This window comes from Nannobrachium achirus (assembly GCF_963921795.1).
Source record: "Nannobrachium achirus genome assembly, chromosome: 2".
In the NCBI taxonomy this organism is placed as follows: Eukaryota; Metazoa; Chordata; class Actinopteri; order Myctophiformes; family Myctophidae; genus Nannobrachium; species Nannobrachium achirus.
This window is the reverse complement of record NC_137811.1, coordinates 9,308,527-9,329,229: the sequence shown is the minus strand read 5'-3', so window position 1 is coordinate 9,329,229 and position 20,703 is coordinate 9,308,527.

Sequence of the window (20,703 nt, the reverse complement as noted above, 5' to 3'; positions counted from 1 at the left end):
CTTCAGAGAACGTTTTTTAAATAATATCTTTATCTTTATCGTGCCCGGTGGGAATGGCGCTTAACACGGCAGCATTTCAGCAAATCATTAAAAGCATACTTTTATAATCGATCATTGACAATCCTAACGTGATTGTTTTACAGCTGTTTCTGTCATCCTGGTGAGTCCTGTTCACCCTGTGACTGAGGGACATTCTGTCACTCTTCAATGCAAACACAAGTTAGACTCGTCACTCTCCAACGTGGAATTCTACAGAAATGAAGAACTGGTCCAAGATGAACCCAATGGAGAGATGATCATACCTGCTGTGTCTAAGTCTGATGAGGGATTCTACAAGTGTAGGTATGCTGGAAAAGAATCTCCAACGAGCTGGATGGCTGTGACAAGTGAGTATATACTTGTAACAATTCACCTTTGTTTTAAACAATATGCAAATAGACACACACGATTCTATATCACTTTTCTATGCAATAAGTCTCTGTAATAACGCTCAAGCTTTGTTTCTATTACACAATCACAGACATGACAGTGGTCTCCCAGGTTTTGGATCACAATGTTTAGAGTAGACTAAATGCTCAAATGAGTTGTTCTAATACTAATCTATACATTTCAAATGCTATTTTCACTCCTTGTCATCATGGTGGCTCAACCGTCAGTGACTGAACCTGCTCCACCTTCAACGAGTACAATCAGCCTGATTGTACTCGTTGTTGTACTTGTTGTTGTTGTTGTACCATCCTGCTGCTCCTGTTCATCTACAACATCTAAACGTGAGAACTATTACATTAGATTCATTACAGCTAGATTACAATAATTGTGCAACTAATCATGAGTATATTGATGGTACAACTTGTGTTTAATTTACAGATGCATGCTGTGTCAGGTAAGTAGTGTCCATTTTTCTATTTCCTCACCATGACAACAGTAGATTCCATCGTGTTTTATACTTCATTTCTGCTAGATTTCATGTTTTTAATTACAGACCTGCTCAGTCTCAGGGCTCTGCTGCAGATCAGAGGACCAATCAGAGTGGAGTGACTGATGACTTGTACCTCCCACTGCAACACGGTCAGTGATTTAATTATTCATTTATTTATTTATTTATTTATTTATTTTGAAGTAGGCCCTAAAGTTGAAGTCATACTGCGTTACCTTTCCCACAAAACAAATGTTATTTTTAATATTCTAATGCCCTACTTCACAACATGTCACATCACAACGTGTTTTGAGCTTGTAGATCTGATATTTTTTGCTAAACACAAGACAAACACTGTGATGACAATGGAGCTACAAGGGGTGTCATTAAAACAGACTGTTAAAATAAATGTTAAACAGTATGACTTTAATTAGCATAATAATTAATTAATTTGAATCCATGATTGAAATAACATGTCATATGTCTTCATCTTCAGCCAACACAAGTGTCTATAGTGTAATCCAGCACCCTGGTGACTATGAAAATGGTACAGTATTTAAAACATCCAATCCAATGATTTTGATCTGATTTTATTTCAATTGTGTTGATCTCCTAATGTTAGGAGTGGCATATTGTTCTTGTTCAGATGTATCTTGAGATGTGATTTTATATTTTAGTATCTTCTCAGTGGGTGGAGGGGGTGTGGCCCTCTGCCACTTCCTCTGTTTACAGGAAATTAATATTATCTCAGCCTTCACATTTTGTCTTATAACTCTTGAATCATGCAATCAAAAATATTCACACAGCTTCATCGTGTCTGGAAGGCTGCACCCCAGGACTAGTACAGTTCTGGATAGGCAACCCGGCCTGGCGGAGAGCATACCTTCCTTTCCTAGTTTACTGTGTGACAGTGTCACCACCTTATTCACAGGCTTTATCATGAAACGTCATATTTATGCATATTGTTTTTATTTTATTTACAGATCCAGATTATGTCAGGTAAGTACTGTACTGATCTCTGTCTATTCATCACCATGACAGCAATAGATTCCATCTTGTTTTCTGCTTCATTTCTACTAAATATTCTATATATTATATATCTTTTTATTACAGACCCATTCCGTACCCAGAAACCAATCAGGGCTCAGCAGCAGACCACGGGACCAATCAGCGCACTGATTATGACAATGGTACAGTATATACTTTTAAACATCCAATTATTTTAATCTTATTTTGTTTCATTTGTTTTGATGTGGAATATTAATGATAGGAGTGTTATTTTTTATTTTATTTTTTTCTTGTTCAGATCAATGAATGCTGGACCAATCGGTGTTACATTTTCTATACACATAGATATTGTCCAGAACTCACACAAATCGGTAGATGTTCTCTCTGGAGTCATGTGATCAAGATGTATCAGTCTAACTTTGCAGGAGGGCTGTGGCTTTTAGCAAAAGATCATTCACAAATCCTTAATGCAAATCAATCCTCCTCATCTGAACACACGCTGAACACTATTAACTAAGGTTCCAGACTAATATCTACACAGTGATATTAAAATGACTATGCTTAGGCTAGCAGAGATCTGTGCAAGAAGTGGACTTTTAGAGTTTACTGTACCTTTCTAATGAAGGTGAAACTGCCTCCAACTAGACCTGTATGTTTTTTATTTGGTACAAATATTTACAGTACAACTCATTGTTTTTATTTACAGTTCCAGATTATGTCATGTAAGTACACTTTATCTCTGTCTATTCATCAACATGACAGCAATAGATTCCATCTTGTTTTAATACCTGTACTTCATTTCTACTAAATAAAGTATATATTTTAATTACAGACCCATTCCATACCCGGAAACCAATCAGGACTCAGCGGCAGACCACAGGACCAATCAAACTGGAGCTGCTGATGACTTGTACTGCCCACTGCAGCACGGTCAGTGTTTTAGAGACAGACAGACAGACAGACAGACAGACAGACAGACAGACAGACAGACAGACAGACAGACAGACAGACAAAGTACAAAACTATAGCACCACCTCTTTAATATATATATTTTTTATATTTTATACTTTTAGGCGACACCAGTGTTTATGAAGTACTGAAGCGATCTGATGATGACTATGAAAATGGTACAGTATAATAATGTTTAAATGTTCTCATGTCATATTGTTCAGAGTTATTCATATTTTGAGGTCATATGATGTTGTTTAGTAAATGTCCACTAATCAGAGAGATCTATGTGATTTATTAAGATGGAATGGGAGTTGAACTCAGAGAATGACAAGACTGGCAACCATGAAAGGTGAAAACACCAACATATTCATCACACTGTTAAAATATTACAAACATTCTACAAAGCTTCTAATTGTCTTTACCTCATGTTTCACTCACAGAATCATCAGTTCCTGAATCTGCAGTTGATCCTCTTCATTCAAACGTCAGGAAATGAGACACAGTGTGAGCTTGTAGATCTGCAGATTTGTTTTTTAATGTACTAAGTGAAAGTGTAAGTGGACCTGTTGGTTTTATAAATATTGAACCAATGAAAACAAGAGTTTATGACTAAATAATAACTAGACTGTATCCATTAGAACACATGGTTCTTTTTGTCAATTTCCTGAAAAGTAACAGTTTGGGAGATATGAGGTTTCCTCCTGACACCAACAATATATTCTTCTTTAGTGTCTCCACAGTAGATTAAATACCAGACTACATTGTACTGCATGTTCAATGACAGTCTTTCCTGTACATTTATACTGTAACTGTGTTTCAGATCAGTACAACAAAACATGATAGATAGTTGAATTGTCAAATCACCATATAATTAAATGTATAAAGTAATGTATCAACTAATACCCTGTCCAGTGGTAAAAGTTGTGAATGTATTTTGTGGACAAAAAATTGAAATGTCCCATAATGTCCTACAGTGGGTCTGCTAAGATAGACAGAGTAACCTCAAAAGAATTACAATATAATACAAGACCATGATAGTAATAACTGTATGTTGGTGTAAATTGCACCCTGAATATATTCTGTTGATTCAGGCAGGCAATGTTACACAAATCTGGGAACAAATTCCTTACCAAGTAAAAAAAACAATGCCTGTGTAAAGGTGCTAGTATCAAATGTCAAAATATTTCATTCGTCTCCCCTATTTGAAGACAGATTTTTCTATTATTTCTTGACAATGAGAGCTACTCATTAAGTCACAAGGCTTAATTAATGGTTTCACCCCCAAAGACATGAACATGTTTTATTATACATTTCTTTTCAAATGATGTGTAGATGATGTATAGTTCAGTGTGTGTCCTGAGCCTGGTCCCTATAGAGGGAAGCTGGTCTCCTTGTTGTGTAGCTGTTCACACAACCACAACACCACTGTCTATGTAGTATACTGTATTATAATATAGTTTTGTTGTATTATAAACCTGAACATTTTACATATATCATAACAACGTAGACTATTAACGTTTTTTGTAAAGTGAATCTTGCATTAAACAGAAGAGAACAATCAATCAATCAGGACCTTTCAGAACCATTGTTTATGGTTTCCATGGCAACAGTGATCCACCTACAGGATGTAGAACATTCTTGAAGATGTAGACTAGACCAGCAAAGTCATATCTTTTAATATCACTTCAACATTTTATAGCGTTTATTCATTTTTATGTTTTCCATTTGTTTTAAATGACATTTACCGGTATATCATTTTTGATTGTTGCTGTTTTTATATCCTATCTTACTGTATTTGTATCTGTGTTTTTGTAAAGCAATGTGTAACCATGTTTTCTAAAAGTGCTTAAAAATAAAGTTTATTATTATATCAAAGAAGAATTTTGCAGCCTTGCACTTAAAAAAAATGTATTGCTGTCAGTGTGCTGTCAATTAGATAGCCCCTTCCCACCAACACTTTCTCAATGTCAGAGTATCTACTGTAGTTTAAGCAAAGTTGGACATTTATGAGTAAATATGGACAACCAGGACACCAAGGTCAGTGTGATGAAGTATTACTACATGGCCAATAGGGGGCTCTAGCTCATAACTTGGATCAAGGCAGTCAGCAGTCAGAAGAATACCACCCACCCTGTGTTTGTTCTCTCTCTCTCTCTCTCTCTCTCTCTCTCTGAGGTGAACTTTGGCCATAAATAGCCGATCTACAAGCTCACAACGCCTCGCACTGCAAGCTGTTGTGAGATTGTAGATCGGCTATTTTTGGCAAAGAGGTTTGGTGTAGAGGGAAAAGAGAGCAGACCAAGTACAGAGTCATTGGGAACTACTACAAAGGTCAACTACTGTCAAAGGTTTACTACTGTCTGTAGATAATGACATTTCTAAGTGGTTAAATGTATCACCCAAATAAACTGATGATCATGCTGACAAACAATGAAACTGCTGAATCTATGAAAAAGTTGTGGGGTCCCTGCTTCATCTCTCTCTCAACTAAGGGGTCCTTGGTGTGAAAAACATTGAAGTCCCCCTGTTATATGGGATACAAGTGTATGCTTATGAGAGTTAATAGAGCCTGTCAGGCGCCCTACACACAGTTGCAACAGCTATCTTGTCCGTGTAGTCTGAGATTGAGGGGGGGTGCGGTTCCCATGCATTGTCAATGGAAGGTTGTTTGTTGTTTTTGTCGTTGCCGTGTCTCTTGGCCAAAAGACTGTGGTTGAGCTAGAGACACCAAACAACAAAAAAACCAAACAACCTTCCATTGACAATGCATTGGACCATCCCCTCCCCCCCTCATTCTCAGACGATACGGAGAAGATGTTTCACGCATATGTGTGAGTCTGGCCTCAGAGGAGAGCTGATCAAACCACAACAGGGTGCACATCCAACCACACGTCCTCTCACTGTGTATTGTCATCTACTTCTACCTACTTGCACAGCCCACACAACTGCACTGTTTATTGGAGGTCACTGCTGTTAAGAACACAACACAGTACAAACACACTAAGAACTGAAATTGCTTTCAAAAGAACATAATATAACCTATACCAGTGGTAGAGCCCTGCACGGGCCTGAAATGTGGGGCCCAGCCCGGCCCGGCCCTGGCCCGTGGAATTCAGGCCCGGCCCGGCCCCTGGCCTGTTTGGTACCGCTAACTAAGCCTCTACAGGGCTGTATTATTTTCGTGCGTGGCTTTCACTGCTGCGTGCAGCAGTAACACTCTCAAGGGCAGTCCGTACACTCACCGACCACCGAAATTTGCATCTGAAAGATGTGGTTCAACTACAAAATGACTTCTGAAAAGGATTACCCCTAATTTGAGTTCAGAAAGCTGCACGCACTTCAGAACGTCCGAAATTTGTTGTTATACCTGCTTAGGTTCACTGCAGCCCTATATTAAACCAGTTGTTTCCAACCTGGGCGTCAAGTTGGAAATGCGCTAAAACTTGACAAACAAATAAGCGCTGTGGTCAGTTCCAGCTTTTATCACCTGAGGCTGCTCGCTAAAATTAAGTCTGTGCTTTCTTTCAGGGATTTTGAGCGTGTCATCCACACGTTCATTTCCACTCGTTTAGACTACTGTAATGCACTTTATGTTGGTATAAACCAAGCATCCATTGCACGTACAATTACAATTAGTACAAAACGCTGGAGCGCGGCTCCTTACAGGAACCCGCAGGCGTGACCACATCACACCAGTGCTGGCTTCTCTTCACTGGCTCCCCATTCATTTTAGAATTGATTTCAAGATCCTTTTGTTTGTTTTTAAATCATTGAATGGGTTGGCACCCCAATACCTTGCAGACCTCTTGGAGGTCTACAACCCTCCAAGGTCTCTGCGCTCCACGGGCCAGTTGAAACTGGAGCCCCCAAAGGGCAAAACAAAAAAGACCAGAGGCGACCGAGCTTTTTCAGTCACAGGTCCCACCTTATGGAACGCACTCCCCTCCCAAGTCAGACTGGCCCCCACCATCGAGATCTTTAAATCTCGTCTGAAGACACACCTGTACGCCCTGGCTTTTAATTCCATTTGAGAGTTCATATGGTTTTGTTTTGCTTATTATTTTCACTGTCTGACGCAGCTGCGTCTTTTATTGTCAGTGTTGTGTTTTCTACTGCTCTTTTTACTGCATTGTATGTTTTTGTTGCTTTTTTGTGTCTTAGCCTTTAGTGTATTTAGCCGTGATTCTCTGTACAGCACTTTGTAAACTCTGTTTTAAAAAATGTGCTATATAAATGAAGTGGATTGGATTGGATTGGTCAGAGACAGTATGTGCAACTCTTTAGTTTAGCTCTGGACTTGCACTAATGCACTCAGATTAAAACAACCCCCAGAAGAAGTCAACAGCATCAGCAACACACACATGATCACAACACAAGTAAGAAATCTTCCTTCAGCCAACGTTTGTTATGATTTGTTACTGTATATCCTCACAGCAGAAAATTTGATAATTATTAGTGATAATAATTGTTCTCGTAAAATACGGAGAACCGTCGGGAGGTCGGGGAATCAATATGATTACAGGGCAAATTATTTACGAAATTATGGAGATTTTACAGTACTGCTCCTACTTTGCTCGACTTGCTGTATACACAGCAGTGGCGTCAGTTCAGAAAAAGCTAAGGTATGGCAACATGACTGGTGTCTACACCATTCATGTTGCCATACCGGCATGTTGCCATACAGGCATGGTATTTCATTTTAAGAAGAAGTATATATAATACAGTATATAATTATATATACCTAAAATATAATTATAATACCTTTTTAAAGTGACCATTTTGTTAAATTTTGCATTTGTAGTTATTTTACAGTAATTTACCAACATAATAACACGCACAGATAGACAAAGAGACATTCATGGATTTATATTTAGAACTAACTTTTATCTTCCCCCCTGGACCCAGGGTATGGCAGCTGCATACCCCTGCCATACCCAATTGACGCCGTGTGAGTGACAGGCTTGTGTCGGTGTCTAGAAGAAGAGCCCTCGTCTCATTGTGGCCAGCTCATTGGCTAATGTACTCATGACACAACCAGTGAGAGCAGTGTTGCTATAGATATGTGATAGAACCCATAGCCTAGAGTGCTTTATCTCGCGGCACCCCTGGACTGCCGCCACGGCACCCCAGGTTCAGTGTTGTAGTGCAAAATTTGGAAGTGTGGGCACGCACATGCACGCGCGCCAATGTGCACGCGCATTGCGTGACGTTTTAAAACGGGTCTGCGTCGGCAGAAATAGACAGATAGATACCTTTATTATCCCAAGGGGGGGAATCAGTTGCCCAGAGGCAGCAAAGCAGTATAAGGTTATTTACAAAGTTACAGAGAAGTAAGAAAACCAGCAAAACCATGCAAAATAGCTGCACAACTGATATTTCCAATTCATTAATCCATTCTCAAATATTCTATTACCATCTGCTGTGTCAATCATGCTCATTTCAGCACGGCAGGCGAGCCTATCAGGCGCCCTACACACAGTTGCAACAGCTATCTTGTCCGTGTAGTCTGAGATTGAGGGGGGGTGCGGTTCCCATGCATTGTCAATGGAAGGTTGTTTGTTGTTTTTGTCGTTGCCGTGTCTCTTGGCCAAAAGACTGTGGTTGAGCTAGAGACACCAAACAACAAAAAAACCAAACAACCTTCCATTGACAATGCATTGGACCATCCCCTCCCCCCCTCATTCTCAGACGATACGGAGAAGATGTTTCACGCATATGTGTGAGTCTGGCCTCAGAGGAGAGCTGATCAAACCACAACAGGGTGCACATCCAACCACACGTCCTCTCACTGTGTATTGTCATCTACTTCTACCTACTTGCACAGCCCACACAACTGCACTGTTTATTGGAGGTCACTGCTGTTAAGAACACAACACAGTACAAACACACTAAGAACTGAAATTGCTTTCAAAAGAACATAATATAACCTATACCAGTGGTAGAGCCCTGCACGGGCCTGAAATGTGGGGCCCAGCCCGGCCCGGCCCTGGCCCGTGGAATTCAGGCCCGGCCCGGCCCCTGGCCTGTTTGGTACCGCTAACTAAGCCTCTACAGGGCTGTATTATTTTCGTGCGTGGCTTTCACTGCTGCGTGCAGCAGTAACACTCTCAAGGGCAGTCCGTACACTCACCGACCACCGAAATTTGCATCTGAAAGATGTGGTTCAACTACAAAATGACTTCTGAAAAGGATTACCCCTAATTTGAGTTCAGAAAGCTGCACGCACTTCAGAACGTCCGAAATTTGTTGTTATACCTGCTTAGGTTCACTGCAGCCCTATATTAAACCAGTTGTTTCCAACCTGGGCGTCAAGTTGGAAATGCGCTAAAACTTGACAAACAAATAAGCGCTGTGGTCAGTTCCAGCTTTTATCACCTGAGGCTGCTCGCTAAAATTAAGTCTGTGCTTTCTTTCAGGGATTTTGAGCGTGTCATCCACACGTTCATTTCCACTCGTTTAGACTACTGTAATGCACTTTATGTTGGTATAAACCAAGCATCCATTGCACGTACAATTACAATTAGTACAAAACGCTGGAGCGCGGCTCCTTACAGGAACCCGCAGGCGTGACCACATCACACCAGTGCTGGCTTCTCTTCACTGGCTCCCCATTCATTTTAGAATTGATTTCAAGATCCTTTTGTTTGTTTTTAAATCATTGAATGGGTTGGCACCCCAATACCTTGCAGACCTCTTGGAGGTCTACAACCCTCCAAGGTCTCTGCGCTCCACGGGCCAGTTGAAACTGGAGCCCCCAAAGGGCAAAACAAAAAAGACCAGAGGCGACCGAGCTTTTTCAGTCACAGGTCCCACCTTATGGAACGCACTCCCCTCCCAAGTCAGACTGGCCCCCACCATCGAGATCTTTAAATCTCGTCTGAAGACACACCTGTACGCCCTGGCTTTTAATTCCATTTGAGAGTTCATATGGTTTTGTTTTGCTTATTATTTTCACTGTCTGACGCAGCTGCGTCTTTTATTGTCAGTGTTGTGTTTTCTACTGCTCTTTTTACTGCATTGTATGTTTTTGTTGCTTTTTTGTGTCTTAGCCTTTAGTGTATTTAGCCGTGATTCTCTGTACAGCACTTTGTAAACTCTGTTTTAAAAAATGTGCTATATAAATGAAGTGGATTGGATTGGATTGGTCAGAGACAGTATGTGCAACTCTTTAGTTTAGCTCTGGACTTGCACTAATGCACTCAGATTAAAACAACCCCCAGAAGAAGTCAACAGCATCAGCAACACACACATGATCACAACACAAGTAAGAAATCTTCCTTCAGCCAACGTTTGTTATGATTTGTTACTGTATATCCTCACAGCAGAAAATTTGATAATTATTAGTGATAATAATTGTTCTCGTAAAATACGGAGAACCGTCGGGAGGTCGGGGAATCAATATGATTACAGGGCAAATTATTTACGAAATTATGGAGATTTTACAGTACTGCTCCTACTTTGCTCGACTTGCTGTATACACAGCAGTGGCGTCAGTTCAGAAAAAGCTAAGGTATGGCAACATGACTGGTGTCTACACCATTCATGTTGCCATACCGGCATGTTGCCATACAGGCATGGTATTTCATTTTAAGAAGAAGTATATATAATACAGTATATAATTATATATACCTAAAATATAATTATAATACCTTTTTAAAGTGACCATTTTGTTAAATTTTGCATTTGTAGTTATTTTACAGTAATTTACCAACATAATAACACGCACAGATAGACAAAGAGACATTCATGGATTTATATTTAGAACTAACTTTTATCTTCCCCCCTGGACCCAGGGTATGGCAGCTGCATACCCCTGCCATACCCAATTGACGCCGTGTGAGTGACAGGCTTGTGTCGGTGTCTAGAAGAAGAGCCCTCGTCTCATTGTGGCCAGCTCATTGGCTAATGTACTCATGACACAACCAGTGAGAGCAGTGTTGCTATAGATATGTGATAGAACCCATAGCCTAGAGTGCTTTATCTCGCGGCACCCCTGGACTGCCGCCACGGCACCCCAGGTTCAGTGTTGTAGTGCAAAATTTGGAAGTGTGGGCACGCACATGCACGCGCGCCAATGTGCACGCGCATTGCGTGACGTTTTAAAACGGGTCTGCGTCGGCAGAAATAGACAGATAGATACCTTTATTATCCCAAGGGGGGGAATCAGTTGCCCAGAGGCAGCAAAGCAGTATAAGGTTATTTACAAAGTTACAGAGAAGTAAGAAAACCAGCAAAACCATGCAAAATAGCTGCACAACTGATATTTCCAATTCATTAATCCATTCTCAAATATTCTATTACCATCTGCTGTGTCAATCATGCTCATTTCAGCACGGCAGGCGAGCCTATTTCAACCAATTGCTGGGTCAGAACGACCTGTAATATAATATCAATATTTCCTATAGACTTTTCACAAGAGATATTTCACAATTCACACGGTTAATGCACGGCGGCATAACAGAACCGTTTTAGGCTTAATATAATAGTTTTAATATACCGGTAGGCATTATGTCTTACCTAACCAGCCCTCCAGTAAGAATAACACATGTTTATTTACTCACGTGTAGCAGCTGATGAGAAATAAGCAGGTGTCTGCATGTTTGACTGGAATAATACTCGGTAATCCAAGGCAGAGGCGTAGCCATGGGTGGGCCTGACTAGGCCTAGGCCCACCCATTTCGTTTTTGTGCCCACCCAAAAAAATAAAATAAAAAATAAAAAATTATATATTTTTTTTATTTTTTTTATTTTATTACATATATTATATTTTTTATAGCATATTAAGTCATTTTGATGATAGTCGCATCCTTACAACAACTAAAATAACATAACATCATCATGTGGACGCTATAATGTGCAACAAGCGTCCTTCCCTGCTCGCAGCCAAGCATGTCTAGACTAGTGTGTCATGTAATTCTAATTTAGTCCATTTACTTCCTGTAAGTAGTCGACTTAAAAATAAAACCAATTGCTTATATATCATCATATTACGGCAGGGTCTTATTTTGAAATCCACCGTTACAGGAAATGCTTAAGCGTGTTGGGCTACTTGTCAAGAGTTGTTGCAGCCTGCACAATGTATACAGGATTCACGTGGATTATACTGACTCAAGCTTTTTGACTAATCTAAAGTTCATATTCATGATATGAAACCATGCTCCTGGGACTTAAAACAATACACAGCGTTTGAAAGCAGCAATAGGTGAGTGAGACTGGTTAATTACGTTCTGCTGGCTTGGCTGTTTTTGTTGTGGGAGAGGGAGAAGCGTCAGAGCTCTGATAAAAAGTTGACGGTGCAATTAAACATTTCGGTCTTTTCTCTTCATAGTTGTTTATTTTGTCTTGCACCAGTGACTAGGCTACTGGGTCAGTCTGCAATATCTCTCTGTGATACATTAGCGTTGTGCTCCGTGTGTATAGTCTTATACTAACAGGAGTGTTGTCAATTAAAATAAGCATCTCATGCCGTCATGTTACCGGCTTCTTCTCTAATATGCCATTCTGTTTTTGCACGGCTGGAATGACCCGCGCATCACTAGTGGACACCACGCATGAATTGATTATTTAATCATGCAAACCCGACCCAAATCGCACCAGAAGACCCGATCCGACCCGAAAAACATGGATTTTTTTTCGCGCGCACCCAGGCCCACCCAGTTGGGCCCAGGCCCAGTCGCCGGTTCGATTCTGTCTACGCCACTGATCCAAGGTAACAAAAATTCACAACAAACAAACAAATTAACTGCTGCAGGCTACGAACCGCTTAAAGTTTGAAGAAGTAAACACAGACAGTGTAGTTGGTTGGTTGGTTGGTTAGTGACAATGAGTCTTATCCCATAGCCCGAAGGGGCAGTCAGCTTGGTGGTTGGTTGGTTGTTGGTTGTCATGGCGATATTACAACCAATCGGTGGACGATCTGCTCTGTACTTGCCTGGCTTCTGCACTCTGTCTGCGGTACAGTAGGTACTTGTCGTGCCCATGCATGCTGTGGTTCTATTTGGAGGTGGTTGGTAGTTGTCAGTGTTGACATCACGAGTTCACGGGTAATCACGACCAAGATTTTTTAATAATAATAAAAAAAAAATATATATATATATATATATATATATATAAAAAAAGAAAAAAAATCGGGGTGAGTGAGAAGTGTGGGCACGGCGTACCCCCGCGTGCCCCCCCCTCCCCCCACTACATCCCTGCCCAGGGTGCCCCGTCACCCACTTTGAAAACCCCTGGCCTATACCAGGAATGCAAGTCCAACAACAAAACACATGTTCTAATATTAGATCAACATGAGTGTTTGTTTTCTTATAAAGCGCTTATAGATCCCTCCAGTGTTTTTGTGTCAACGTAATCTGTGCTGTTTTCTGTGTTTATTCACTATACGGATAGTCATACAGTACGGTTTTGTCATACTGTAGGTTTGTTCACTTGCGAGCTGTGATGTCAATGTTTCAGGTGCACATGCTGCACTTCTAGACTGGACTCATTTGGGACTCAGTTTGCTTTTGTGTGGAAATGACCAGATAGGCGGGCTCTACAGTGGATCAGATCACTGAGCAGGAAATAGATTACAGCAAAACAGCCCTGCTTGGAAAGGCTGCGTTTGATTGTCATTTGATTTATTCTTCCTGTACGCTCGATTGTTTCCCCCTCACAACCAAACCACATGAGGTGCACTTTAACTATAACTAAATATTGGACATGGAAACCATGATGTTACTAGACTCTGTATTGTTAAAGTGGAGAAAGAAATAAGTTGTCTTATTAAAGTATAATAGGAAATAAGAAGGCATTTAAGTTAACTGGATATGAACATATCTAGCCTCTTACCTCATTTACTGAATGCACTGTGGTTAACGCTTTGTGAAGACAACGGTTCTCAAGTAAAGCACAGGCCTTTCACACATACGTCATGTCATCATGTTTAGAACAGATACTGTAGATACGTTTCCAAGCACAAATGCAGGCGTTTACTGGCAAGCATTTAGAAAGAACTGAATCACAATGGTGTTTAAAGTGACACATTAATACATTATGCAACATAATACATTATATTAATCATAAGAACAATTGTATTATTTATTTGTCTCTTTTGTCCTAAATAGTACAACACAAAGGAAGTGATACAAAGTGTGATCTGAAGCCATGCCTTCATTCAAAGGCCTGTATTTGTTAGTGTTTTAACTGTGTCGTCCCTCTCTGTCTGTATGCTAGTAGTGTGTATGCATGAACACACATGTACATACACACCAATGCATGAACACACATGTACATACACACTAATGCATGAACACACATGTACATACACACTAATGCATGAACTAGGGTAAGGGTGACCAGATGTCCCCCTTTGCGTGGGACACTCCCACGTGACGTTTCCATGACTTTTCAGGCATCACACAAATTGAGACACAGTCCCACATTTTGACTGGCAGGCTCCAGTAATAAATCAATGTGCAGGTTTTGATAGGTGAGCTGATTGTTGCTGAAGCTCTTAACATGAGCTCACAGCATGCTAGACTGGACCACACTGGACACAGCACTGCTCTAGCAGCATGTGAATACATTATTGGGTAGGGTATCCTTGTCTTTACATTGTAAATCTCTCTCATTGTCTCTTTAACTGCAAGATATGTTTTTAAGCCTGTTAAATGACATGAGAAACATCCCCTAGGAAATTATCTGCAGTATTAGGCCTATAATGGTCGAATATGACATTAAAGCATTTAACCTACAGTAAGTAATACGTTGCTATAACTCCCCTGCCCGTCTGTCCCACATTGTCCCACACAAACGGTACTTCTGTCACTTAAATGAACAGTTTGGATCTGGTCACCCTAGCATGAACACACATGTACACACACTAATGCATGAACACACATGTAAATACACACTAATGAACACACGTACACACACACTAATGCATGAACACACATGTAAATACACACTAATGAACACACGTACACACACACACTAATGCATGAACACACATGTAAATACACACTAATGAACACACACACTAATGCATGAACACACATTCAGACTATATGCACACACACACACACACACACACACACACACACACACACACACACACACACACACACACACACACACACACACACACACACACACACACACACACAGCTTACTGTATCAGCCAAGAACATGGCTGTCTATCCCTGTTTCAATGCACTTGACCCCTAGATTGCTGAGGAGCACAACACCTACCGTCAGCTCCCACCAGTACAGCCTGAGTTGACAGTGCCCAGGATCGAACCCTCCTTTTGTCCAAAGGTCAAGAGCTCTACCGACTGAGCTACCCGGACTGCTAACATCCACACTAATGCATGCATGAACACACAAGCACATCCACATTATTGCAAGCACACACATGCACGTCTACACACAATGTGATTGTGCACGCATGCATGCATGGATGGATGGATGAATGGATTTTATTCATACATTACATTTGTGAAAATCTCAAAGTGCTACAAAGGCAACTGCATATTAAAGAAAAATTAGACCTTTAAAAAAACATCTAAAGAAACATTTAAAACATAAAAGTCCTCTCTTAAAAGATTCAGGCGGGCAGGGAGGGAGTTCCACAGTTTGGGGAACGGCCGAGCAGAAGGCCTTGCCCAAGGTAAGTACGTCTACGTAGTTTGGGATTGTTTTTTGGTGTGTTTTTCTTCTTCTTCTTTTTTTTTTTTTTAAGAGCGGAGGTGGTGGGTGGATTCGGTGGAGGGTTGTGGGGAGAATAACTCCTTTTGGTAGGAAGGAGCGTTACTGTGGAGTATATGAGTGCATAATAGGTACAGTACCTTTATAGATATAGATACCTATATTATCCCAAAGGGGGAAATTCAGTTGCCCGGAGGCGGCACAGCAGTTTAAGGTTACAGTTACAGGGAAGTAAGAGAGAAAAAAGAAGTACTGTTGTTGTTGTAACTGTTGTTATGACCAGCCGTGGTCATAACACAGCGAAAAACAAACAAGGAAGGATGAAGATGTAGCAATACAGAGCTAAATTAATATATATATATATATATATAGATATATATATATATATATACTGTATATAGATAGATAGGTATAGATACAGATAAAGTGTAGAGAATCACAAAAGTATTGAAGCCCCAAAAAAGTAATTACGCAATGAAAATAGTAATTATATATATATATATATATATATATATATATATATATATATATATATATATATATATATATATATATATATATAAACACACACACACACACACACACACACACACACACACACACACACACACACACACACACACACACACACATAAATCATGAACATTATAATGAACAGCACTGCTGTTTACCGCAGCATTATATAATATGCAACATATGACACTGAAGGGGAAGAGTGTGGGAATCAATGAATATTATATAATAATAATGAAAGGTAAGGATGGACATTTGACAGAGAGTAGTGTTTTAAATGTGATTTAACATAATTTCTCAGTCAGTCGTGCATACCTGACTTCTTGACAGTGGTCAAGTTTTTGCTTTCATGTTATGTATTTGTGAGTGACCATGGAGTGTATCTGTGTCTCATCATATAGCCTACTGTAAGATACAATACGATATCATAACAAACCAGCATCATATGAGACAAAATGTATTTGGACCTTCTGTCCCGAAAAGGAGGCGATAAGATCTGAATTTACTAAAGAAGAAGTAAAAAAGAAATACTGATCTCATACTGTATCATGAAGTGTAACATATCTCTCTCACACGCGCGCATGTGCACTCTCACTTCACTTGTTTCTCACAGCAGTATTAGTTAGGAAGTAAAACGTTTAGTAGAAAGTCGTTCATCACAAGAGAGGATGGGTCATGTTGGGTGGCTCTGTGTTCTCCTCTGTAAGTATATCTTTATTATTATGAATATTGAACTAGTATTTGAACCATTTTAATGAAGCAATATGTGGATGTACTTAAATGACTTTGTGTTAATGTCAAGCTTGAGTTTGAATACAGTAAAATGATGATGCAACTTTACTGCCCTACAAAGGCAGGGTGCAGTAACTACAAACAAAAACGTCACTAAAAATGTGTTTAAAAGTGTTACAACTGACCAGCCAAATGAGATAAAGGCATTTAAGTGATATAACACTGATTGTATATAATTGTTCATTCCCCAATATCATGAAGGCTAATTTGACCTTTAGGATACACAATTAAGTCAGCATGTCCAAAAATGTAGTTACCGGTACTGCACTCTGCCTTTGTAGGGCAGTGCACAGTACATGGACACCCTCTAGTGTCTGCTCCTATGCTATACCATAGTTCTTATTAGATATATTCTACAATATCAATCCTAAAACTAAAGTCAATGTCTAGGCTCATATTATAACTTATATTAGTCCTCATATACATTATAAAAAGTGTTTCTATGTTTTATTCAAACCAGTGTTTTGCTTTAAATCAACACTTTAATATTGCACAGCAATCCTGTCTATTTTTAACTGTTGATATTAATAAAACGTTATATTGTTTCATCAAATGTTTTTCAGTGCTGAGTAACTTCCTCTCCTATGGACACAGTCAAGGTGAAGATATGATTTAACTATTGTCTCAGTCAAGATCATTTACACCTCATATAATTCATACTCTCAGATATCAGTTTCTATTTATTTTTATGTCTTGTTTTGTTTGTCTACTCAACGTGCTTGTTAATGTGATTTAGGGATAATAAGACAATTTATTTACTTTGGTTTGATTCTACTGTGTGTTTGTGTTCTGTGTGTTTGTGTTCTATGTGTTTGTGTAGAGAGACCACAAGCTGTTCTGACCATGGAACCCAACAGATCCCCCATCTTTGATGGAGAACATGTTACATTCACATGTGACATGAGAGAAGGAGAGAAGACTGATTGGTGGTATGACATATACCATGATGGCCAGCACTTTGTCTACAAACACCCTAAGAATACATATCCATTTGTTGCATCTCCAATCAACAGTGGTGAATACCAGTGTACTGGTGTTCTCAGAAAGAATGACCAGGTTAAAAAACACAGTAATGAAGTCACTTTGATTGTATCAGGTAAGTCATACTGTATCATTATACTTTCTCTTCACTGGCAGTGATTGATTGATTGATTGATTGATTGATTGGTTGATTGATTGATTGATTGATTGATTGATTGATTGATTGATTGAATACTTTATTAACAGTTTGTAAAAAAACTTTCAGAGGTAGTTATACAATACTTCTAAGGATAACACAAATGCCCTGAGAGCTTGGTTCCATTGTGATCCATTATGATTTAGATTGCACTTAATATCTAGGGCGACATCTGCTTTGAATACATGGTTATAACCTTCATCTCAACAGGTATAATGGGGTTTGCATTAAAGGGCGGGACATTCATTCCCTATTTACATCGTTCCCGAGTTGGCCAGGTCGCCGACTAGACGCTCGGTGGCCGAGCTCCGTCACGTCACACTTTTGCCCCTACTCTATCTCTGCCACCTTGGGCCATATCGATGCCAAACTTTGCACACACACACTCCTTGAATGGCAAATCACAACCTCCAGCCTTGATTTCTCACATGGCCCTCTTCTAGCGCCACTATCAGGTCGATTTTCGCAAAACAATTTTTTGGACACTGCTCCTACATATTTTGGCCTAAAATCACACAAAGCAGCACTGTATCTCTAAAGTCATGTCATCAACATGGATCTGTCCCATTCCCATATTCCCTCCTGATTGGCTACGATTGCCTTCTAAAGTTTGTGTATGCGACTTGACGGTCGTTTATCTCCCGATTAGGCAGTCTAACTGGTATATAAAGTATGTGTCATTACATAATATGGTGTAGCATAAATGTATGCATGGAGTGTATCTATGCTGCTATCTTGCTCAGAGACTCTTCCTCATGGGTGGGCAGGGTCGTGTACCACTAGAAAAGCCCCTCTACTCACTAAGCTGTGGCCGCTAAAGGCTGCATGGTTAAATGAGTCATATATGCACCCATATACTGAGATAAACCTTAATCATTTGTTTATAAACAGTTATTGAAATGTTATACTGTACATGTAAGGGGGGGGGGGCAATTACTTTTGTTTATCAGCAAATCTCCTACTTACAGTCAGTGTTGTTGCGTAGCAGCTTAAAGTATGTGTTCAGAAAGATCGCTATTCCATTTTGCGATAGGAGGCAAGACTCTCACCACACTAGACACGCTCCCAAACAGAATGTGAATGTTTTTGTTTAGTGTGACTTTGTCAGATTTCTAAAGACTGGACAGGGAGTCAGGATGTCTCTTATGTCTTGTCTTGTTGTGTTCTGTTTAGAAGCAACAGTGGTCCTGCAGCCCGATTGGTCTCACGCATTTGTTGGAGAGACCATCACTCTCAAGTGTGAGATAAAGGGGAGAGGAGACACTGTCTGGATTTATGAATGGAAGACACCCAGCTCATCATTCTACACATCCAAACTCAAGGCTGAATTCAGGATCAACAGTGTCCTTACAACTCACACTGGAGACTACAGGTGTAGAGGCCGTCCCCAAAAAGACCTGCAGTCTTCAACAGGGTGGAGTGATGTTGTTACACTGACTGTGTCTGGTAAGTCACAATACATCTCATTTATATACAGTACACATATACTAGTCCTTATCCGTTTGGACAAACTGTATGGTTGCCTAGCCCTATATAGCCTGGATTTGTGCGTGTGCATGTGTGCGTGCGTGTGCACCTGCGTGCGTGCATGTGCATGCGTGTGCGTATGCGTTCCCATGCATGAGTAAACTGAGTGCCATGTGCTTTTAGGAGGAGTGGCCACATGCAGCCATTTTAAATCAGTATAGGCCTATGTCAACATGCTAGACTAGTAAATAGCACAATAGAACAACAAGGATTATATAAAAATAACTGGCTAGAATGAGGTTAATGCTGCATCTATTCTTTCAGCTCTTTATGGAGGACTTGACATGAAAATAACCCTTTATATAACTGCTGCAGTCCTTTCCCACACAGATTTTTAATATGATCCCACATATTTACTGGAGAGAATATTACATTCACATGTCACATGAGAGAAGGAGAGGAGGCTGATTGGTTGTTTTACTTATCCAAAGATGGTGCAGTTGTCAGCAATAACCCGCATGATAATTAATATGGATACAAAGCAGAGGCAGACTACAGTGCTATAAATAGGCTACTACTGTTTCTGGTGTTAATGAAAATGAAAATCAGAATAGAAAACATAAGTAACTTGACTGTGTCAGGTAATTCATTGTATTCTCATCAGGCATTGAATAAGCACCTGCCCGATTGCCTTCATGCATGAGACAAAGTGCCTTATTTACAGTATCATGCATTTATCTCATTAACAGTATATCTCTCTTGTCGAGACACATAGTTGCTCTCAACTGTGCTTTCATTCATCAGGTGGATTGAATCATTTTGTTCTCCCTTTCTGATAAGTCTAGTTTTAAGAAGTCTTTCTCCTTAATGTAAACAACAGATAAACCAAAGGCTACACTGGAAGCAGACCATACAGACATACCAGCAGGGGGCAGTGTTACACTGACCTGCTCTGTGGAGGAGTCATCTGGTTGGACATACTACTGGTACCAACATGACCAAGATGCTGATCAATTCTCTACTGGACCAATCAGAGAAGGTGTTCAATCCTCTACTGGACCAATCAGAGAAGGTGTTCAATTCTCTACTGGACCAATCAGAGTGTCAGAAGGTGGAACCTACAGGTGCAGAGGAGGGAGAGGAGAACATCTTTACTACACTGAATACAGTGATGCAGTCACCATGCATACAC